The sequence below is a fragment of the Lotus japonicus genome, chromosome 6 (genome assembly GCF_012489685.1).
Source record: "Lotus japonicus ecotype B-129 chromosome 6, LjGifu_v1.2".
Taxonomy (NCBI): domain Eukaryota; kingdom Viridiplantae; phylum Streptophyta; class Magnoliopsida; order Fabales; family Fabaceae; genus Lotus; species Lotus japonicus.
In genome coordinates, this window is record NC_080046.1 from 29,401,537 (window position 1) to 29,410,695 (window position 9,159).

Sequence of the window (9,159 nt, forward strand, 5' to 3'; positions counted from 1 at the left end):
GAACCATCGGCGACAGGTCAAAGGCAACGGTGTACTTCTGCAGAACTCCAGTAGTCATGTCTCCATGTTTGTCAATCACATACTCCATCACTCTCCCTCGGTACGTCGCTCGGTGGTTGGCGGGGTCCAACATCCAAGCGGCAGGGTTAACTCGATCAATCAGCTCATACCTGATTCCCCCTGACAGGCGAACCAGCGTAAACCACTCCCCCAGCGACATCTGGCAGTTTGCAGACCGCCCAAACACAAACAATACACACAAGGCAAGACGCGATTGTCAACTCACAGAATAGGGTAGATAATAAAGAGAAGTAGAGTATGGGGGTATATATATATATAGGTTCGATAAATATTATCATGGCATATATATCAATACATCATCAACTACTAAATCAGCATGCATAAATCATCGATTCAGCAAAAACATAACGATGTTTATGAACATCAGATCATCAAACTCATAACGATATTCATCAACCTCAAATCATTAAATGAATGATATGAAATGCAATGTCATGCTAAAATAATGCTCCGGAAAGGCTGGACACGTGTATACGAGTCGGTCTTTTCACCGGCCTTTGGGTTAACCATAAGACTCGGTGTCTCTTACAACCAGAATAATGTAGTCACATGTAAGACCCGAGTAGATTAAGCATTTAATTAACTAGTTATTTATCGGCTTAAGGGCGATAAACGCTATTAAACTTAAATTGATGTGTTCTTTGTACCTTGTATGTTTATATAAAAGTAATTGTATTATTATTGTTATTATTTAAAAAAAAAAGAAAAAAAGAAGAAAGAGAATGATGAGTTGAAGAAGTAGTCACTTACGTGACTAAGAGAAAAGAAACAAAATATATACATAGAAGAAGTGACCAGAATGTGTAGGAACATATGTATATATATATAATATATAATAATATTTTGTTAACACTTTGTTCCTTGATCACTTAAACTTTTTTTTCGAAGACGAAATATATATATATATATATATATATATATATATATATATATATATATATAAAAGATAGTTGAGAAATATCCCCTCTCAACATGGGTACAGACGTACAGTAACCAAGGCAACTGAAAGCCGGCAAAACATATCAGCCCTACAACAACCTCCCAAACACCACAAAACCTCCCAAAAACCTCTAAACAACCCAACATCTACCCTGCAAGAATAGATTCAAGCCGAGCAATCTAAAAACCCTACAACAAAACCCACAATTCATAGAGCTGATATCGAAGCCTACAAAATACAGCAAACAGAGAAATAGATAAAAATAAAAACTAGACATAATAAGAAGCCAGTCGAGACCACAGCAAGCAAGTAGCTCCAACATAGCTGACAGACCACCTCCTCAACAACGTCAGTAAGGAAAAACATTGAGGCTGGAAGGAGACCGTAGCCACAACAACGCCCTTGGCTTAAACCAGGCAGCAAAGAGATGACCAAACCCTCACTCCACCTAGAAGCACCACCGTCCACGTCTAGCAAAGAAACCAACAACCAAAACCCATCCAAAAACGGCAAAAGGCCAACAACAGGCACCACCATCCGCCTCAATCCACATGCTCAACAGCCGCACAGACACAGCAACCACTGTAACACCCCGATTTCGGTGGCGTCACTTTAGTAACCAAACAGAAAACAAAGCGGAAAAACGTGAATATTTTTTTTCGAGATATTTGTTTTAAGTAAATAAAAGACTTGTCGAAATATAGACTCATTGACGAAAGATAACATGACTAATGTACAGATATATTTACAGCCCCCGCTGTAAGTAACAAGCCACGTCACGAGTAACCTCCAGTGACGGAAAGTAGTCGAAAGTAGTGCCCGTAGGCAATATGTATAATACCAAGTGAAAGGTCAAGTGTTCGCAATACAGTCCTCCAAAATGAAAGTAGGTCAGCCCAAAACAGCCCGAAGACCTCCTAGTCCGACCAACTCTCTGTGATTTCCATAAAGAAAACCACACAAAAAGCTAACGGTCGGGAACCTACCCTGCCCCAAAATACGAACATGAAGACCAGAGCTATAACTCTACTCCTACCCTAATCCTGTCCAGAGGAGTACACCCCAGCACTCACAACTACATGCTAGCGTGATCATCGTCCGAATCAGAATCCAGGACGACTAGGTCAATGTCTGTGACCATCCCTCTTCTCGCTGCTGCTACAAGCTCCAGTGCTGGTCTCTCGGGTCTAGAACCCGAACCAAGGTCAGCAGCGACGACAACAGTAGGTGAGCTAGAGCCCAAAGAAGTCCCTCCCACAGGCTCCTCCTCCGAGGGGTCCTCGTCGTCAGAAGACGACGGTGGTGGTGGTGCTCCTACTTCGGGTCCGCAGTGTACGCCGGGTGGCAGGTTGAAGCTGACGGTATAATGCCTCAGAACTCCCTCCGTCAAGTGTCCCAGACTGTCGACACGATCTTCCATTATTCTCCCCGAGTAGGTCGCTCTGTGGCCAGCGGGGTCGACCACCCAAGAGCCGGGGATCTCCTGATCTAACATCTCAAACCTAGTCCCCCCGAAGGGTGGACCATCGTGACCCAACCCGGCATGAACATCTGATAAAAGGCGTAGTCCGCTCAAACACACACAGAAGGCGCAAGGGTCAACTCCAAAGAATTACATAAGTAATAAACCCAGTAGGTAAAGATTAAGGAATATCTACTTAGGCTTAGAAGTTTGTGATAGCATTATAAATTGTATAATTTCCAATGAATATAAATGACAAATAATGACAATTAGCATGTATCAAATAAGATTAACAAGTAACAACCACACTCGGCAACTAAGTCAGTATGCATGGTGCATGAATGAGATGCCGAGGAACAAGATGCAATCCGGAAGGATGGACACCATCGAGTCAGCCCTAACACCGGCCAAGGTGGGACCATTTCTGCTCGGGCGTCTCTTATACCAAACAAAATGTAGTCAGATCAGCAGTGAACCCGTAGGTCTGCCATTTCCGTCTGCTACTAAGAGTCACCGTAGTGTTCTTATATGCAAATCCGGGTCTTAGGACCATTTTGGAATCCATCGAGGTCCGACTTCCTGCCGTGTATAAACCTCAAAATGTGTGCATGAATGCAAAGTGATTAGCCAAACAACGTCTCCGACCTCACTCATCACGTCGTTACGTGTTCTAGCTAACTTATTGTCTCTAAAAAGGGTATCCTAAGGTAAAAGTCGATTCTGCGACAAAAGACAATATAATATAAAAAGAGTGCAATCACTCAAGATAACTTCTCGAGTCATCCGACTCATCTAATTTGATGGTCAAAACTGCTCAGGGAGCGAAGAGTAACAATGTACTTGGAAACTTATAGTTCCCTGACTTATCCTTTAGATAGTCCAATAAATAAATTGCTCATCGAGCAAAGAGTATAAAATACTCAGAAACTTATTAGTTTTCCTAAATCTTGGATTCGGCGACACATCTCATTTTCCAAAGCTAATATCCAAACCCTAAGCTTTCATCTGAGATTGTTATCATTCTTCAAAGGGTTCAGAGGTTGTTTAATGTATTATGAATTTTCCTTGTGAAATGGTTTCCATTTAGTTTTGTCTCTAATCTTATGAGTTTAAAAGATCCCATAATCCCAATTAATTCCCAGAGAAGGTCTCGATCCACTATAAAATTATTAAGGGCCCGAACCTCGGTCCGTCCCGTCAACCTTTCCCAAAGTCTCATGATAAGTTCTGGCATAACTGCCCGTTTATCCTCTCTGACGTACAACAGATATATGTGTAATCTCATAATCAAAGTAACACAATCCAACAGTCATGACACATATATCAACACATCCTAGATTAACCATTTAGCACATAGCATGTGAATCAATATCAACACATCCTAGATTAACCATTTAGCACATAGCATGTGAATCAATCTAAAAAACAATTCAAGCGATAAATGATTATCATTTGTCAGCCGTAGCCTCAGAAAACATTTTTCCCAGTCAAACACAATCAAGTGCATAAACAGTAAATCAAGTCGAATTCGTCGACACCTAAAGCATTAGCTAGTATTCAGTGAGTAGCCCTCACCTGTAGCTCTTCCAGCGTGTTCCTCAAGCTTTCCTTCACAACCTTCCTCTTCAGCTCCACAGAATTCCTCAAACGAACCTAAGAGCAAAATCACAGAATTCAATCACAATGAGTCAGAAACTCAGCAAACAATAAGTACTAGGGTTACACGAAGCATTATAAACTCCGAAGTACGATAATCTAACGCGTTAAGACAAGTTTTCAAAAAAAGAATTTTCCTCCCCCCCTTGGAGGTGCTCTCGGCCACACACACTAATTGTGTGCGCCGATTTTTCTTCGATCAAACTTGGTTCCTAGGCTATCATTAGTCGTAACTAAGGAGAATCTAAACTCGGAAAAATTATCGGATCGAAAACTGTCACAGGGGTATTTTGGTCAATATTTTTAGCTCAGAATTTCAAAATTGGAATTTCGAAAAACAAATTTGATGGGGACGTTACCAACGACGTTTATGACAACTAATCCTACTAGCGCTAAGCTAAGTCGAGAGTTTTCAGTCCAAAGGATGAAACTTTTGCTCAAAATGGGTTTTTCAAGCAGAATTGGAATTCGGCGGCATTTCGGCGACATTCGGCCAAATGTAATCCGCTAAACATGCTCTTGGGCATGCAGGGAATAAGTTTAGACAGAGAAATCGAGTTATTTGGACAGTTTTACAAAAAGCTCAAAACTTTGAGCACAGAAAGACATAGAGAAAAACGGCAGAATTGACGATCAGAAGTGAGAGATAACATCTATACCTCGATGTCTTCGAGTAGCAACGAACGGTGCAGCGGTCGGGCAAGAAACGGCGAAAAATTTTTTCTTCCTCATCCTCCTTTGGTGCTCGAGGGTTTGGGTTTGAAATGGGGAAGGTTTTTGAAATTTTTTCATTTTCTTGCTATTTATAGGTTATGGAAAATGCGGAAAAATGAAAATTTCGCGATTCCGATTTTTCCTACGTATTCCTCTGTGAATTCTAAGATAGGTTCTGGCGACAGAATTCCAGAACTCAAAACAGGTTTCTTGGAATTAAGGCAAACGATCCAAAGTCGATGTAAATCGATTTTACCCGAAAAACTACTTTTTGCAGTTGATGTCGGATGAGAAAACTTTCTTCTGAAGAAAGATTCAAAACATCGACAGAAATACGTGAACGCGTGTGGAATCTTCGTTTAAAGCTCCGAATAGAAAAAGTCTTCATCGTCGGTTGATTTTAGGTTTCTTGAACTATCAGCGATTTAGTTTCGGCAAACTTCCGAGTATTGGAATTTGACCTTGGTACATTCCAGGGTTTCGTATCGAAATACTTGTTTATAGAAGATTAAGAGAAGTTCTATCATTTCTCTGAAGATTTTTGGAATTAGTTTCCATCGTGTCTTTAAGTGTAAATTAATCGTTTACTATCGCTCTCGTCCTAGGTATAAGCGAATACTACTTGCGCTATAACTTATATCGACTTTAATACTTTCCTTAGCCTCTTCCTGAACTTTCTCCTTCATAAATTAATTTCATTCGATAAACTTGTTCAGGTTTTCCTTCACGTTACATCAAACTAATCGTGAATAGGAATTTTATTCGATTTATTCTAAGCTTAAAAACTTGGGTCTCACATTACTACCCTCCAAAAAGAAAATTTCGACCTCGAAACTTAAGGTTCAGCAAAAAGTTCCGGATACTATTCCTTGATCTTTTCCTTCAGCTTCCATGTCGCATCACCAGTGTCCTTGTTCCAAATGACTTTTACCAACACAATCTCTTTTCCCCTCAACTGTTTCATCCTTGTGTCACCAATGCTAATTGGCGTTGTCTCGAATGACAGGTCATCCTTCAACTCGATGTCATCAAGTTCGTTAACATGGGTCGGATCCGCAATATACTTCCTCAGTTGCGACACATGGAATACATCGTGAATGTTTGATAAAAATGGTGGTAGTGCAATCTGATAAGCAACTGGTCCTACACGAAGAGTAATCTGGTAGTGTCCAATGAACTTTGGCGTAAGCTTCCTCGACTTAATCGCTCGTCCAATTTCCGTAGTCTGTGTAACTTGCAGAAATACATGATCTCCTTCTTCAAATTCTAGAGTTTTTCGCCTCTGATCGGCATAACTTTTCTGTCTACTTTGAGAAGTCTTCATTTTCTCTCTGATCTGTCTGATCTTCTCGGTTGTTTGTTGCAGAAGTTCTGGTCCAACTAACAAATTCTCTCCATCTTGATACCAACACAAAGGTGTTCTACACTTGCGGCCATACAAAGCTTCATACGGTGCCATACCTATGCTCGTATGAAAACTGTTGTTGTAAGTGAGCTCAATCAATGGCAGTAGATCATCCCAACTGCCCTTGTTGTCTAATACGCAAGCTCGTAGTAAGTCTTCCAATGATTGGATAGTTCTCTCAGTCTGTCCATCAGTCTGTGGGTGATAAGCAGAACTTAATCTCAGCCTTGTTCCCAATGCCTCCTGAAGAGCTCCGCAAAAATGTGAAGTAAACTTTGGGTCTCGATCGGAAACAATATTGGTCGGTACTCCATGAAGGCGTACAATCTCAGCTATATAAATCTCTGACAGTTTCTCCACGTTGTAGGTAGTTCTCACAGGTATAAAGTGAGCCGACTTGGTCAATCGATCCACTATTACCCAAATCGAATCATATCCCTTCTGAGTTCTTGGCAAAGCCACGACAAAATCCATCGATATGCTGTCCCATTTCCATTCTGGTACATCCAAACTTTGTAACATACCCGAAGGTTTCTGATGTTCCACTTTAGCTTTCTGACAGGTTAAACATGCAGCTACATACTCAGCCACTTGTCTCTTCATTCCTGGCCACCAAAAATTCATCTTCAAGTCTTGGTACATCTTTTTCATTCCGGGATGAATGCTCAACTTGCTCTTGTGACCTTCGTCCATAATCAACCTCCTCAAGTCAGGGTTGTTAGGTACGCAAACTCTATCCTTACACCGTAGGATATGTCACTTCCTATCTTGAAATTCGGGTCCTTACCTTGAATTACCAAATTCCTTTTCCCGAGTAGAAATTCATCTTGAAACTGTTGGTCTCGGATTTCTTCCATCAACCCATTTGCGATCCTGATCATACCGAACTTTAGTTCTCCCTCGGACGATCTCACATTTAAGCACAAATCTCGAAATTGTTCCAGCAATTGCAGCTCTTTAACCATCATCGATGAGATATGCATCTTCCTGCTCAAGGCATCAACAACAACATTAGCCTTTCCAGGATGATATTGTAAGGTAAATTCATAATCCTTGATGAATTCCATCCATCGTCGTTGTCTCATATTTAACTCCTTCTGGTCAAACAAATATTTCAAACTCTTATGATCACTGAATATGGAAAAAGTGCATCCATATAAGTAATGTCTCCAGATCTTCAGTGAAAATACGATGGCAGCTAGCTCTAAATCATGAGTTGGATAGTTCTTCTCGTGAATCTTCAGTTGTCGCGAAGCATAAGCTACAACTTTCCGATGTTGCATCAGCACACATCCCAAACCTTGATGCGAAGCATCATAGTAGACCTCATACGGTTCCTCTGGTTGTGGCAGAACTAGTACAGGTGACGTTGTCAAACGTTCCTTCATTGTCTGGAAACTTGTTTCACAAGCTTCGGTTCATGCAAAAGGATGATCCTTCCTCGTAAGTTGAGTCAAAGGTCCAACAATCTTGGCGAAGTTCTCGATGAAACGACGATAATATCCAGCCAAACTAACAAAACTTCTGATTTCCGTCACAGTCCTTGGCTGTTCCCATGCCAATACAGTGTCTACCTTTGCTGGGTCCATAGCTATACCTTCCTTAGAGATTACATGACCTAAGAATTTAACTTCTTCAAGCCAAAACTCACCCTTGTAAGGATTAGCGTACAGCTCCTTCTCCCTCAGCACTTGCAAAACCTGGCGCAGGTGCTCCTCATGGTCCTTAGCATCTTTTGAGTAAATCAGAATGTCGTCGATAAAAACTACGACAAATCGATCTAAGAATGCATGAAAGGTCCTGTTCATGTAGTCCATGAAAATAGCAGGTGAATTTGTCACTCCAAATGGCATCACCAAATACTCATAGTGTCCATAGCGAGTTCTGAATGCAGTCTTCTGATTATCCTCAGTCTTCACTCTAATATGATGATAACCCGACTTCAGGTCTATTTTTGAGAATACCGCAGCTCCTCGAAGTTGGTCCATCAAATCATCAATTCTAGGCAATGGATACTTATTCTTGACGGTTGCTTTGTTAAGTTGTCGGTAGTCGACACACAATCTAGACTTTCCATCCCTAGGATAACATCTAAGTTCTTGAGAGTTATGCATACTAGGTTAGCATGAAAGACTCTATCTCTATATGTCACCGGACAGTACATGCATGCAGCATTAGCAAGTAGGGTTTTTAGCAGGTGTAGTGACAATAAGATCAAAGCTCAAAGCAGTAACAGGCAGTTTCAGTCTGGTCACGCACTCCCTAGAGATAAACGAATGCGTTGCACCGGAATCGAAAAGTACAGTTAGGAGATTACCGTCATTCTCGCAATTTCCTCTGATAAGACCATCAACTCCTTCAGCCTCTTCACCATCCATGGTGTAAACTCTTGCTTTGGCAGCAGGGCACTTTCCCCGAGCAGTTCCAGATGATTCACCTTTGGGCGCCTTGCATTCCTTGCCGAGATGCCCTAGTTGATTACAATTGAAGCATCGCTTCCCTTTGTCCTCGCACTTATTAGCATAGTGACCAATTTCCCCACATCTGTAACATGACACTTGTTTCCTTGCCCCTCTAGCCATGGCAGGAAGCTTGCCCTTCATCTTGTTGTCAGACGGTCCCGCCTGGAACGTCCTACAGTTCACGGCCAAATGTCCACGTCGTTTGCACTTGCAGCATTTTGGTCCAGTCACTGAGCACTAAAAGGCGTAGTGTCCAAGTTTCCCACAACGGTAGCATGGCACAGCCTCCTGGCAAATAGTTGCGGTCGTTGACTTGCGTGATCCTGGGGTAGGGTCTCTTCCCTCGGGATGCTGGTACGGCTTCCACTGCCGCTACTCCTGAGAACCTGATCTCACTGGTCCTCCAGTTCCAGCTCGGTCCAATCCACTATGCTGGTTC